Here is a 15,709-nt window from a genome sequence, read left to right on the forward strand (position 1 = left end):
GCCCACAATCAAGGGACATCTATTTTACCCTGGGCAGCTAAGAACGACCAAACCCTGAGGTGTGGCTGAGCGTGGCTGGGTGACTACCTATATGGTTCCCTGAAACAAGGGGACACACTATACATGGAAAGTGAGGGGTCAGCAGGAGCCCCAGGTCCTGTGTGCCTACGACACAGGTGTCTAGCGGACAGGAGCTGGGCGAAACAGAAAGCTAACGTAAAGGTGCCATTTGCCTAGCTGGAAAGTACAGCGCCAGAGGCGGAGGATTCCCACACTTCGGGACAAAAGCCCCCAGCGTTTTGGTTTCATCACCTGTGGGTTACATTACGACAGCCAGGTTGGGCCCTCGGGGACACAGCGTGAACTCCCGGATACCCAAGGAGCTGCCACGTCATCGCCTAAGGGTGCCTGTGACCTCAGGCTGGCCTTGAGGATCAGAGCTGCTGATGCAAGAAACAGGCCAACAGCTGCCGGCTCCCTGGGGCAGCTCCAGCCCCAGAGGGCAGCAGGAGCCTGTGCAACCAGTCGGCTAGGTTACGTCAGGGACCCCAGGAGGCTGTCGTGGTTGGTGAGAAGAGCAAGTTCCCAGCCCTGGCTCAGGTGCCGGGTTGGGGGGGGTGTTGACAGGAGGCGGCGGGAGGCGGGGAGAGGAGGACGAGGGCTACATCTCTTGGGGGCACTGCTGGGGGCACTGCTGCTTCAGCTTAGGAACAGTTTCCTTCCTCTCTGACCCGGAAGGCTGAATAGAAAAAGCTCAGCCCCTGCGGACAACAGAGTGATCTCAAGACTGCCCATGCAACAACACCACCCTAAACCTCTGGAACCCAGCTCCCTTGCAGGTGACTTCTGGAATCTCCACTCAGAGCGGAGAGGGATCCAGGCTGCAGCTTTTCCTAGCATGGGGATGAACCTGCGATGAACCTGCACAGCCCTCTCACTAGAAGCCTTATGACTAGCAAGGACAAAGGAAGAAAAGTCTGGCAGAGAACAGGCAAGGGGAGGTGAGGCAAGACCTCAACAGGACGGACCCACACTGAACCCCAGAGGGCCCAAAGCTGCTGGCAATGCAGGGCCCCTGAGCGCAGAGAGACACAGATGGTGAGGAGCCCTTGCCATGGACAAAGCAGATCCCCTAAGCCAAGGGACCACAAAGAGCCCTAAGCTGAGCTGCGGGGTCATGAGTCACTCCCGATGTCAGGACTGCAGGAAGCCTACACTCAAGTGTGTTCTGAGCACACAGGACACAGAGGACGGGCAGGACACGCAGGACACAGCGAGAAGACAGAATATGAAGCCTCTTTGGGTGACTCCACGTTGACCTCATATTGAACTGATACCAATCTGAATCGCTGGGGAGTTTTGGTGGCTCGTTTTACCTGTTTCCTTTTGCTTTTGAAAACATAATGACGTGCTGTGAGGTTGGAAACATCAGAAGCTGCACCCTTAAAGTTTGACCTGAACAAGGATGACACTAACAAACATGATAACGTGGACGGAGAAAGCCATACAGAGAGCTACAGGCAGCTAAAGACTGCTGCAGGCGGGAGAAACAGTCTTCCCCAGAAAAGGGCACACCAGCTGGTTATCCGACACCAAATGACCAGGTGTGAAAATATACAGACAGGTAATGGTATACAGACTGAGAAGGTTGTGTTTATATATTTCAGAACACACACACACAAACACACACACACACACACACAAACACACACACGTAGCAACAATTAAAGAAAAAGGGTTACGAATTTGAACAGAGGTAACACAGGAAGGAAGGCTTGGAGGGAGGAAAGGTAAGAAAGAGATGACGTAACTGTAATCTCAAAGAAAAATGAAAAAACAACAACCCACACACGCGTTCCCCGCTGACAGTAGAGAGAAAGGACTCTGCCAGCAAAGAAATCTTCCCAACGTGTGACGCTGGGGCCGTTGCACAGCCTGAACACAAACCTCACACCCAAGTTCACTCTCATGAGGCCACGGACACAAAACCACAAAGCAGAGGAGTGTCTGAATGGCCTCCAGCCCTGGCCAGACCAGGGGTCCTGAGACTTGGCACCAACGGTGCAAGCCACAGAAGGAGACCCTGATAAGCCACACATGTTCAACAAAACCCGAGTCTCTAAAACAAATAAAACACCATTGAAATTCAACAGAGAGTAAAAACAAACACCGACAGAGCGTAGGCACTTCCAGAGAGAGCGACATTTTGACTGAGAGTATACACATGAACACGTGTAAAGGTGCAAGGTGCCCAGTCGTCAACAGAGGGGACTGCAGGCACCCTAGGGCACTGCCACACACCTGCCCAGACCGTTTCAGATAAGCAAACAATGCCAGGTACCCTAGTATGTGCCTGTAGTCCCAATGGCTACTCAAGACGCTGAAGCAGGGGGTGGGGGGGTGGGGGGGCAGGGGGTGGGGGGGGCGGGGGGTGTTGCTTGAGTCCAGGGGTTCAAGACCAGACTTGCCAACACAAGGAGTCGGTGGGAATTCAGAAAATGGCCCTAAACAGGACATGCGCACTTCCTCCTCCTAGCCTCAGAGAGCATCACGGAAGAGAGGTCAGAAAGAATGTTAAGAGCTGTAGGATGGGGTGGCTCGTTGCTGCGTTGTAACTCACAGCAGTGGCGCGCCCCCCCCCCCACCAGACGGGCACAAGATGGGGCCTGTCAACATTCCACCATGAACAGGGGGCGGGGGTAGGACTTCATGAGGACCCCCCCTCCCCAGGAGCTCAGGGTAGTAAACGGTTGCTGGGAATGGAAGGAGAGAGATTTCCTTTAGTGGCGTGGCCACTGGTGGAGCGCGTGCTCCAGTAAGTAACCTCCCACCTGTGCTCTTGCAAACAGCTCTAATTAAGCTCTGCTGCCACGGAAGGCCATGAAAAGGAGGGGGGCTAGCTGAGAGGAAAGAGGGGGTCGGAGGGAAGAGGACAAAAGAAAGTAATGCGATGAATGTGATCAAAACGCATCACACGAGCTCTGGAGCGATGGCTTGGCAGGTAAGAATGCACCCTGCTCTTCAAAGGCCCTGGGTTCTGTCCCCAGTACGCTTGGCAGACAGCTCACAACCCTCTGAAACTCTAGCTATGGGTTACCTGAAGCCTCTGGCCTCCATGGGCAACACACACACACACACACACACACACACACACACACACACACACACACATGTACGTGGGGAGAAGAGAATTAAGATAATAAAACTTCTGAAAAGAAGACATTAAAAACATATCCTATACATCTGTAAAATTGTCAAAAACAAGAAGGGTCTGGAGAGATGGCTCAGAGGTTGAGAGCACTGTCTTTTTCTTCCAAAGGCCCTGAGTCCATTCCCAGCACCTAATGGAGGCTCACAACCACCTATAATGAGATCTGGCACCCTCTTCTGGCCTGCAGGCACACATGCGGGCAGAATACTGTATAGCTAATAAATAAATCTTTTTTTTTTTTTTAAACTGGATCATTCACAGATTGTTGGGCGAAAAATATAAGTATTAAATAGCACAGCCCTGCTGGAAGATAGCTTGGCAATTTCTTATAGAATTGAACAAGATGCACTCACCCCGCTGTCCAACAGCTCCCCCGCCCCCACTCCTGGGACTTTATCACAGAGAATGAAAACACTCAGACAAGACCTTTATGAACATCCATAAAGGCTTGGTTTGTAACAGCCCCAGGCTGGAGGCAACCCACCAGTGCCCTTCAGTGGGTGTGGCCCGTACTATGAGACGTATTCGGCAGTGAGGTGGGATACGGTCTTATACAGACCTCAACGCGGGCGGTGCTTAAGCGTCCTTGTAGAGACAGGAAAGGGAGTGGTGCTCAAGGACGGAGACAAGGAGCTGGGGACAGTTCTGCAGAGATGACCTAAGGGTGCCTTGTACTCTGTATCTTGATATGGGAGACATGAGGCCACACGACACACACACACACACACACACACACACACACACACACACACACACTTTTCAGAGACCGTCCCTGCCGCCATAGGACACCCACAGACTAGCCCAGTTTCCTTTACTGAATAAAGGCCAAGTGAGGGTCTATGCAGGACGCCACCGTTGGGGACAGGCAAATGTCACCCATTATTGTTTCTACTGTGCTTGGTCTAGATCAGGGCTCAGTAAACTCCAGCCCGGGCACAGTCCCGGCTGCTGTCCGTCCTTGCAGCCAGGAGCTGGGCAGTCTCCCTTCCCTCCACTCACTTCTGTGTGTGCACATGAGCAGGAAGCAGAGAAGAGCTTGCAGCAGTCAGGGCTCTCCCTCACTTCCTGGGTCCTGAGGACCACACAGCTCATTGTTTGACAGCAGGAGCTTTTACATGCTAGGCCATCTCACTGGTCTTGGTTTTTCATGATTGAGACAAGAGGCCTGCGTGGCCCATCCGGCCTCTAATTCAAGACCCTCTCTTCCTTTGGCCTCTTGAGTTCTGGGATTGCAGGTGGGTGCCACCATGCCTGGTTCTAAAATATTTTAACTACCAGACTTTTTCCTCCAACCCCAACTCCTATACACACTTTTGGCTTGTTTGTGACAGGTCTCACGTGTCCCAAGCTGGCCTCTAACTAACTTACTATGTAGCCAAAAATGACCTTGAAATTCTGGCCTTCCTGCCTGGAATGCTGGCACTGGAGGCTTGCCCCACCACAGCTGGCTTATGAAGTGCTGGAGAGTAACCCAGGGTTTCATGAAGACATCTCCAGCCCAAATGGGTTGGGTTTTGTCTTGTTTGTTTTGAGACAGAGTCTCACAGCTGCCCTGGCTGTCCTGGAACTGGCTCTGTAGGCCAGGTGAGCCTTGAACTCACAGAGAGCACCTGCTTCTGCCTCTGGAGTACTGGGATTAAAATCATATGCCACACCTAGTTTACGTCTGGATAGTTTAAATGTTGAAAAAAAGTAAAAAGAATATTTTATGACTTATAAAAATTGTACAAAGATCACATCTCAGTGTCCCTGGTGAGGTTCATGGTGGTGTGTGTGTGTGTGTGTGTGTGTGTGTGTGTGTGTGTGTGACATTTGCTTATTTGGGTGGAGGCTTTTGCCACACAAAGTGGCACTCAGAAAGGGCAGCAGAGCCTATTGTGGTCCGCAAAGCACAAAGTGCAGCTCTCTGGCCCATCTTCCAGCCCCTGGCACACAAAACACTAGCTCCGGGCAGCTCTCACTTTGAGAGACCAGGAGGAAAACAAACCTACATGACAACAGTGACCACCGCCCCACAGCATCAAAGACACCCCCCCCATCGCACACACACACATGCACAAACTTCTGAAACAGGCACATGTCCTTTTATCTTTCTTTCTCTGAGAAAACGTTCCACCCTGCAGCGCAGTCTGGCCTCAGACTTAGCAGGTCTCTTGCCTCTGTCTCCCTGGTGCTGGGATTACAAGTGTGAGCCACGTCGCCTGGCGCTGAGTCATAAAAAAAAAAAGATTTACTTTTTTTTTTTTGAGTCCTATTTTGCCTGCCTGTGTGTCTGAGCATCACTTGAATGTGCCTAGTGCCCATGGAGGCCGGAAGAGGACACCAGATCTCCAGAACTGGACTTACAAGCAGTTGGGAGGCACCGTGTGAAGCTGGGAGTTGAGCCCAGGTCCTCTGGAAGAGCAGCTGGTGTTCTTGACCACTGAACCATCTCTCTAGCCTCCATATTGTTGTTGTTTTTTTAAAAAATTTTTTAAAGATTTGTTTTTCATATAGGATTCTGCCTGTATGTGCCCACACACCGGAAGAGGGTAAGAGATCTCGTTATAGATGGTTATGAGTCACCATGTGGTTGCTGGGAATTGAACTCAGGACCTTTGAAACAACAGGACAGTGCACTTAACCTCTGAGCCATCTCTCCAGCCCTGTTGTTTTTTGGGTTTTTTTAAAAGATTTATTTATTTATTTATTTATTATGTATACAATGTTCTGCCTGCGTGTGTGCCTGCAGACCAGAAGAGGGCACCAGATCTCATTATAGATGGTTGTGAGCCACCATGTGGTTGCTTGGAATTGAACTCAATGACCTTTGGAAGAACAGCCAGTGCTCTTAACCTCTGAGGCATCTCTCCAGGCCCATATTGTCGATATTAAAGCAAATTAATACGTCTTTTCTCAGGCTCCAGTCACCTCTGGAGACTTAGAACAAGATCCATTTGGCCTCAGAGGCCAACTGGAGCTGAAATGAAAAGGATGAGTGAACAAGAGGCTCCAAGAAGGCACACCCACACACCTACACACACACCCACACCACATACACACCTACACCCCCACACACCCCACCCCCCCACACACACATGTGCGCACACATCCACCCCTGTCCCCCTACCATGCACGCACGCATGCACACACACATACACACACGCACCCACACACACATGCGCGCGCACACCCACCCCGTCCCCCCTCACGCACGCACACACGCACGCACATGCACACACACACACACACACCCCACACACACACACCACACACACATACCACAAACCATCTCCATAGCATGCACACGGAGGTCATCAGCAATCAGTTCTCAGCTCCCACTCTGTTCAGTCAGGGCACGCTCTTTTCTCTTTTTCTCTGCCCATGAAATCTGGGCGGGCTGGCCTGTGAGCTTCCAGGAGCTCCTCCTGTCTCCGCCTTCTATACACTACAGGAACGCTGGAATTACAGATGTACAGAACATCTGGCTTTTTATGCGGCTTCCAGGATCTAAGTCAGGTTGTCAGGCCTGCCTGGCTAGGGCTTTTACCTGCCAAGCCCTGGCTGTCCTGGACTCACGCTGCAGATCAAGCTGGCCTTGAACTCACAGAGATCCGCCTGTCTCTGCCTCCCGGGATTAAAAGTGTACAACAGCTTCCCTAACCCATTGTAATGTCTTTAAGTTCAGAGTTAATGCCATGGCCAGTAACTCACAGTTACCTTGCTGAGTGACCTTCCCTAAAACTGGGCAAGAACGGGACCTCCAACTTTGTCCCAGCCATTGATATCGACGCCCACAGACCATAGGAAAGGTTGACCCATGTTCAAGTGCCTGTCCTGCGGGCATCTCCCCTTACCAGGCCTTACCAGGTGCAGCCAGGTTCAGATCAGGACGTGCTGGAGGGGGTGGGGGGTACCCTAAGCCAGCATCCTCACCAGGTGGGGCACGAACACACAGATGGGGCAAGGTCACGTGACCACGGCTGAAGCTGGAGCCTGCAGGAACTAGGGCAGACAGTCAGGCTCTGCCCCGGAAGACCACAGGACCTTGGACATCTGTTCATCGTGTTTCTCTTGTCTTAGGCGGCTGGCTTATGGCTCTCTGTCATGGTGGCCGTGGGACACCCATACCACACTCGGAGCAGAAGGCTGCAGAACGTTGGACATGCGCTACCTGTCAGCCTGGTCACCATGGCGACGGTGAGTGCCTGCCCACTGTGCTGGGCTCACGGCCAGGGCCCTGCACATACCGTGCACCCTCACCAAGGCCCCGTTTCACAGGTGGGGAGACTGAGGATGGGAGGTGAGACCCCTGCTGAGGTCACACTAGGGACCGTGGGTGAGCTGCAGTTCACACCTGGGTATCTGGCACGAGGCTGCAGCCCTGCTGGGTCCCCCTCCCCTCCCCCAAGCTCCTCTCATTGCCATGTGTGAGCCAAACACATGTGCACAGTGAGTGGCACACGGAAGGGCCAGGCCCTGACGAGACCCAGTCCAAATTCTTTGGCAGTGCCTCCGAGTTCCTGGAGTGGCAGCCAAAGCCTGCTAATGAGCAGGAAGCTGAGGAGCAGCCAGAGATTGAGGGCCCTGCGTGCTTGCTGCCTGGGCATCCTCAACTTCCTGGCCTGACGGTGAGACACCCCCCCACACACACACACTGTTTCTAGACATCCCCGGGGGAGTCTGCAGGCCAGCCCGTGGCTCTCAGAACTGCTGGTGTTGTCCCCACAGCTCCTAGGGCAACCCTGGAGGGCTATCTTTCAGGCAGGGGGTGCAGGTGGGGACAGCCACCTCAGTTGGGGGTGGGCTGGGGAGGGATAGCCTCCGGAAGAAGCCTGCCAAGTGCTACAGAAACATACGGCAAGATGAGTCTTACATAGCACGGAACAGATTGCAGGGTGTCGAGCAAGGGGATGTTTTAAAGAAATAAATCTCAGCTCCCGGCTGCAGAAGCGCAAACAAGCCTAAACAACAGCTCCCGGAAGCAGCAGCCTCCTGCGCCAGGCTGCTGCAGAGACTGTGGCGAGATGTGTGTGCGTGTGTGCGCACAGGTCTTCTCAGTTTCCTGAATGGCAGGAGTGGCAGGCATCTCAAGCCGTGCCATGGCCCACAGTGGGGTTGGGGGGGAGGGGGGAGGGGGGGCAGGGGGGGAGGGGGGGGAGGGTGGGATCCATCCTTCCCAGGCACCTCTCAGGATTCCTTCCCTCTGTCTCTGTAGGACTCACCTGACACCAGCAGGGGGCGACACCCACAGACCGGGCTCTAGTACCTGACCCTCATCCCATGCGGCCTTGGTTCTCACTGTGACTGAGGGGCGTCCTAGACACCCACCTGCTACCAGGCCCCGCCCCTTGCTCAAGTGCCCCTCTGCCCTCTCCAACCTCTGGATCTCTCCACTTGCCCTCTATCCCTTGACTGATGGTTCTTTTCCCTCTATGTCTTCTTAGAACACTGCCATGGGCTGGGCAGCTTCTGAGGGGGAGCAGAGGGTCAGGGAGGGGCAGCCAGGGCTTGCCAAGGCCGTGCCTGCTGCGCTCCTCCTTCCTCCCTTGCTCACCCTCTGAGGATACCCACTCATCCTTGGGCGTGCCTCCCTCCCTGCGCATGGCTGGCCGCACAGAAAGGACCAGCTGGCCACTCAGGAGGCAGCCAGGGGGCGTGTCACACCCCTGTCAGCTGGAGTCACAGCTGGGGGTGATAGGTGGGTGTCAGGAACCTTCGTGGCAGCACCCAGGCAGCCACACTTCTGGGCTCATGGTTTCACCAAGCTTACTAACTCTAGAACCTTCTTGGCTACTCGGATTTCTCTCAGCAACTCTCCACTTCTACCCTCTACACATATGGGAGCAGGGGCTGCCCCGCCAACCATGCGTGCTAACGCCATTAATAATCCAGCCACGGAGCTGATACCTTGTGACACAGACCCGTTTCCTCCCCAAGGCAAAAGCACTTACACCGTTTATTCCACCCTGTTCGCCCTTCAAGGTAGGGTGACCCCGACCAGTGCCTACGGAGTCAGCCGTGACACCTGCGCCAACACCCACGGCACCAACTGCTCCAGGCTCTGCACGTAGCTTCCGGGAGACCCGCCCCTTGCTCGCTCCCCAAAAAAGCAGACATTCTGTCAGAATCTGAATCTGACAGGTTAATAAAGTGAAACGTTCCCCCGAGTCGTATGATGCTAGGGCAGATACCCTGGGGAACCAATCCTCATCTCTTCCTCTGCAGAGGCAACAAGGAGATGCACGGGGCTTTCCAGGTCCTATGGACAGGGGTTAGAGAGGTGGCTCAGCAGTTTGGTTCCCAGCACCCAAGTCAGGCAGTAAGTCTAATGCCCTCCAAGGACGCCTACATGCCCACAGTAAGCAAATACACAACACACACACACACACACACACACACACACAGAGAGAGAGAGAGAGAGAGAGAGAGAGAGAGAGAGAGAGAATATAAATCAAGACCCTACAGACAGACAAGCCACGTGTGATGATCCTCTATAACCCCAGCTCATGAGAGGTAGAGATGGGAGGACCAGTAGTTCAAGGCCAGCCTGGACAAATGAGACTCAGGGGAAAAGGAAGGAAGAAAGGAAGGAAGAAAGGAAGGAAGGAAGGAAGGAGGACGGATGGAAGGAAGGGGCTGAGGACCTGAGTTTGATGCTTGGCATCCATCTAAGACGCTGGGACCCTTAACCTCAGCTCTGAGAAGGCCAACACAGGAGGATCCTGTCTTGATAGCTAGCCAGTTTGGCTGAATGAGATAGTTCCCAGTTGAATGAGGTGGTAAGCAATTTAAAAAGACATCTGACCAGATGTGGTGGCGCACGCCTTTAATCCCAGCACTTGGGAGGCAGAGGCAGGCAGATTGCTGTGAGTTTGAGGCCAGCCTGGTCTACAAAGGGAGTCCAAGACAAGGCTATCACAGAGAGATCCTGTCTCGGGGCGGGGGTGGGGGGAAGACATCTGGTGTTAACCCTCTCTTCCACATGCACACACATGCATGTGTACCCGACACAGGTGTGTGGGTACACAGGAAGCAATTTCTGAAGTCTGGAGGAGGGGTGCGGGGACGGGGGGGTGGGGGGAAGGAGAGAGAAAAGGAGACAGATTGATTGATTGATTGATTCCATATGCCCCGTCCAGGGGCAAAGTTTCTTCCACCTTCGGGCGGCTGGGGGGAAGTGAGTGTCAAAGCTGGGAGGAACGAAGCTGGACAATGGGGAGACAATGAGGAGACCCAGTAGCAGCAAAGAGAAAGGTGGGGTGGCAGTGGACCTTGCCACAGGGCCCCTGGCCAAGATGCTTGCTTACTGTCTCTCACGCATCCACAGCTGAGCCAGGCTCACTTGGGCCTCGGGCAGGCCCGCAGGAACACAGAACCATAGGAAGAGCAAGACACCCTGCAGGAGACTCAAGGCCTGAGGTCACCACATCTGTCCCTCACCTAAACACCAATCCTCCACTGGGCGAGGCACCCTGGAATACATATCAAGAGTTAACAGTGCACTTGAGGGAGAACTTGGCCTTCACCATCCCTAGGGAGAAGGTCCTGGGAATCGGTGACAGCATCTGCTCACACTGTTTTTGTAATTAAAATTTTTTTTCAGATTTATTTTGTATTTATTTATTTATTTATTTATTTATTTAGAGACAGGGTCTCTCTGTGTAGCCTTGGCTGTCCTGGACTCACTTTGTAGACCAGGCTGACCTCGAACTCACAGCGATCCACCTGCCTCTGCCTCCTGAGTGCTGAGATTAAAGATGTGCACCACCACCGCCCGGCCCTATTTTGTTTTTATATGTGTGTTTTGCCTATACATATGTGTGCGCACCACACGCATGTCTGGCATTCTTGGAGGTCAGATCCCCTGGAATTGGAGTTACAGGCAGAGGTGAGGCACCCATGTGGGTGCTGGCAACTGAACCCTGGTCCTCTGGAAGAGCAGTTTTGAGTCCTCTCCAGCTCTGGGAGATCTGTTTTGAGACAGCTCTCACCATGCCTCTCTGCTTGTCCTGGAGCCCTCTGAGGACCGACCAGGCTGGCCTCTGAACCCACAGAGACCTGCTGCTTCTGTTCCAAGTGATGGCTCTGTACCATCCCACCCCACTCAGGGCTACCTAGTTTTTTAAAATTGATTTCCTTTCTAAGATTAATATAATCACACAATAAGATGTGTAAAAACTAAAGACTGCCTCAATGACTTCCTTGTACTTACACACAGGCGTATCTTTCTCTTGACTTGGCTATCCAACAGAGGCCACTGGTCACAGGTGCTATTTAAACCAGTGCCCCTCGATACACACAATTAAAGCACTTAGTTGAAGCTGGAGCTGGGGCTCCACTGGCAGAGCTTGTGGCTGGTGCGCAGGGAGCCCTGGGTTCCATTCCCTGATGCTGTATACACTGGGTATGGTAGCTCCAGCAGGAGGCTGAAGCAGGCGGTTGGGGGCTTCTGGGTCATCCTTGCCTGCTGCGTTCGAGACTAGCCTGGGCTATCCAACACCCTGATTCTAAATATAAATAGGTAAGACTTCTTGGTTGCGTGTGCCCTACTTCAGGGGTCATAGGGTTGTGGCACGAGAGGTGATGGTGTTGGTCAGCACGGCTCTGGACCGTCCTCCGTGGGCGGAGTCCTGGAGACACATTGAATGGCCCCTCTTACGTCTCTACCCTTCCCAGAGTTCAGCCTCGGTTTCCCTTCTGGTTTCTGGTGTGTGCGTGTTTGCACATATATGTGAAAGCCAGGGGTGTCAAGTGTATGGCTGCTCTGCCTGTCAGTGCTCCACTTGAATGTACAGGGCCTGTGGAGGATGGGCGAGTTGGACTCATGAAACAGCAGTTCCAGAGGGCTGCCAGTGGCCATGTGGGTGCCGAGAAACCCTCAGTCCTCTGGGGAAGGAGCCAAGCCACACTCTTAGTCTGCAAGTCAGCTTCACCTTGCTTTTGTTTTGTTTTGTTTTGTTTGTTTGTTTGTTTGTTTGAGATAGGGTTTCTCTGTGTAGCCCTGGCTGTCCTGGACTTGTTTGTTTGTTTGTTTGTTTGTTTGTTTGAAATAGGGTTTCTCTGTGTAGCCCTGGCTGTCCTGGACTCGTAGTCCAGGCTGGCCTCAAACTCACAGAGATCCACCTGCCTCTGCCTCCTGAGTGCCGAGATTAAAAGTGTATGCCACCACACCCGGCCTATTGTTTTTGTTTGTTTGGCTGGTGTTGGTTTTGGACAGGGTCTCTTTGGCTGTCCATGAGCCCCAGGTACCCTCCTCTCCCTGCCCTGTGAGCTCTGGGCACAGGCCCTTCCCACGGCTGTGGTGCTGGGGCTGAGCTCCGGGCACAGGCCTTCCCATAGCTGTGGTGCTGGGGCTGAGCTCCGGGCACAGGCCTTCCCACGGCTGTGGTGCTGGGGCTGAGCTCCGGGCACAGGCCCTTCCCACGGCTGTGGTGCTGGGGCTGAGCTCCGGGCACAGGCCTTCCCACGGCTGTGGTGCTGGGGCTGAGCTCCAGGGCCACGCCTGCTCCTGGCCGGTCTACCTCTCCAGCCCCACCCTGGGTCTGAGTCTCTGGGAACTTCCAGACAGCAGCATAGGTCTTCCCACTGTGGTGGATTCTGTGCCGTGTGCTGCAGGGCTGGGAGAAGAGGGAATGGCAGCCGGGGTGAGGCAAGGCAGGAGCCCCCTCTGGTGGGGTCAGCTAACATTCTTGTTCCCTGGTGACTATGCGGGCCCTTTCCTCGTTCCCCCAAACATCTGGGTGCACTTTCTTCTTTCTGAAACTTGGGTATTTCTTAGGACTCTTTCCATATGGGCCATTTGGGCCAGAACAAGGCAAGCCGAATGTCTGGTGCTAATCTCAGTCCCCAGGGCAAGGCCAGCTCACGCAAGCTAGCCACACGCTTGCTTACTTGAACTAGCCACATGTTCACACAAGCTAGCCACACGCTTGCTTACTTGAACTAGCCACAGGCTCGCACAAGCTAGCCACACGCTTACATGAACTAGCCACACTCTCACACCTAGCTGGCTCTCCAGACTGAACCCATTCCTCTTGGAAATGAAGAGAGGTGACAGGTGCCCACTATCTGTGGCGTCATCTTTCACACCACCAGGGCTACAGAGCTGTGTTTCTTGACACCTTGGGAGGGACGGAAGGATGGCAGAGTCCAGGCCACCAGAACCCAAGCCCTGTGAGCCAAGTACCAGGCATCCACTCCCTAGAAGGCCTTGAATCAACAGGTCATGGGTTCCAGGCTATCCCTGTGACACGGGAGGGGAGTTAAGAGAGAGACTGCAGGGCTTGGTACACGGCTGGGTTTTCTGACAAACAGGCCCTGGCTGGCTATATCCCAGAAGCAGTGGGCAAATGTAGACAGTCCAGGGGACCCTGAGATGCTTTCACCCACTCAGGCTTTCTGTGAACATCCCACCAAGTAACGAAACGGAGAGAGGGACATGACTCTGCCATGCAGGTCTGTCTGCCTCCTCTGGTCCATCCTCAGCCACAACTCGGCCTGCACATGTTGTTCTCCAGTGCTGCCACCAGAGGGCAGCCGAGAGCCAGGCTGTTTGCCCTGCCCTGGCCTGGCCTCTCTGGGACTCAATTCTCCTGCTTCAGGGAGCAGGACAGGTAGGTAGGTGGGTTCTCAGCCCAGCACACAGGACCTGCTCTCCCTTGGACCCCTCCACAGCCAAGGTTCTCAAGCCTGATGAAAACAGAAATTCCTCGGGGAGTTCAGAATATAAGGATGAACGGGGGCCTGGAGGCCCAGGCCTGTCATCCCGGCTACGTGGAAACTGAGGCAGGACAATGGAAAGTTAAGGACCTGCCTGAGCTACAATGTGAATTAAAAGTCAGGCTGGACCGCTTAGCAAGAACCTGTCTGAAAAGGGGGTGGAGGGAGGGGAAAGGTCTGAGGATGTGTCTCCGTGTTAAATGACCCTGGGTTCAACCCTCGCTGCTGTGAAAACAGGCCAGGGGCTGGGGGAAAAGGTCGTGTGGGAAAGCGCTTGCCCACCATGCACGAGGCCCTGGACTGGATCCCTATCCCTGAGTAAACCCCATGTCGTTGGCATACGGTCTTGATCCCAGCCTTCAGAAGGCAGGGGCGTCAGAATTCAAGGACACCCTTAGTTATCCAGTGAGTTCAAGGCCAGCCTGGGCTACAGGAGACTGTCTCAATAAAGAAAACATGATGTTCAGTCACTGCCCCGTAGAGTCACGGATACTGGTTTAGTCTGGGTTAGAGCAGAGTATCAGGGGACTCCAAGTCTGGGCAAAACCAACGATGGTGGGAAACGCAGACCCCGGGGCCCAAACCCTTCCAGAATCTACATCTGCTAAAAACAAAACCTCCCGTCATGCACGGCAGGGGCAGCCAGGCTGGAGCTTGGAAACCAGACCTTCAGCTGCGCTGTGCTGTGGTGAAGCTTTTAAAAGATGGGGCCAGACTCTAGGCTATGGCTGAGGCCAGGCTGCAGGCCATGGCTGGAGCCAGGCAAAGCCACCTCCCTCTCAGCCTGGCATTGGGTGTAGCAACACAGGAACACACTACTGCACTGCTGCTGTGGCACCACTAGGGGGCGCTCCCAAGCCTGCCCTGGCTCGGAGTGGGGGGGGGGTGAGGGGTGGGGGGAACCTCAGCCGGTCTAGACCGCCCACGCCCACTCAGGCTAACAGCATCACTCTATCTGCATATTCAAACGCCAAGACCAATGCTATCAACCCCTTAGGCTTTAGCAGACCCTGTCTTCTCAAGGAGGCAAAACCAGGACAGACTCCATCTTGAATTCCTAACTGCTGCAGGCAGCAAGGCATCCGTCTCTCTGCTGACTGGCTCACTGCAGCACCAGCGTGATGGTGTGTTCCAGCCCTGGGGTAGCCCCAGCTGCTGGGTGCCAGTCCCGCCAGCTGGTGGCCTCCAGCAAGCCACTCACCCCTGGGCCTCTCTCCCTTCCCCCAGTACAGGGAGCAGCAGCCAGGACCTGGCTCAGAGCATGGACACATGTAACCCAGACCTGACTGACCCCGATGCCCACGGTGCCCGCTCACCTGTGAGCCCAATTATTAACCACAGATGCCCTGGATAGCACTGGCCCTCACCACCATTGTTTATACTTGTCATGCTAGCTAAATCTAATGAGCTGAGGGCCACATCTAGGATACAGAAGATGCTGGTGTCAGATGTGCTCACCCTTGAATGTCCTGGGTTTGTGCATGCAAGCACCTACCCCTACGGACCTGTATTTAACAGTTTCCAAGGGGCCCAGGGAAGTTCCTTAAGCAGTTAAGGTAAGCAACTCAAAAGGAAGTCCCTGAAACTGACCAGACTCACTAGGCCCCTCCCTGCCAGAGTAAACAATAAAAGCTGAGAGAGTTCCCCTGAGACTGGGGAAGGCCGCAAACACAACTCAGACTGGCTGCCTGCCAGAAGCAGAAAGCAGCTGCATTTCACCGAAGACATTTAGACCAACTGAGGCGCCTGGGAAGGACATTCTGAACCCGTTGACCTGCCTGCTGGCATCCAGGCTCC

General features: G+C 54.0%; 1 protein-coding gene across 2 annotated transcripts in view; it reads right to left on the bottom strand.

Annotated features, from left to right (window-relative positions):
- Window positions 1-15,709, bottom strand: part of TBC1D16 (TBC1 domain family member 16) — an 84,343-nt gene that overhangs the window by 51,110 nt on the left and 17,524 nt on the right. The gene's annotated exons all lie outside the window — the stretch shown is intronic.

This window comes from Acomys minous (assembly GCF_964271855.1).
Source record: "Acomys minous genome assembly, chromosome: 12".
Classification (NCBI taxonomy): Eukaryota; Metazoa; Chordata; class Mammalia; order Rodentia; family Muridae; genus Acomys; species Acomys minous.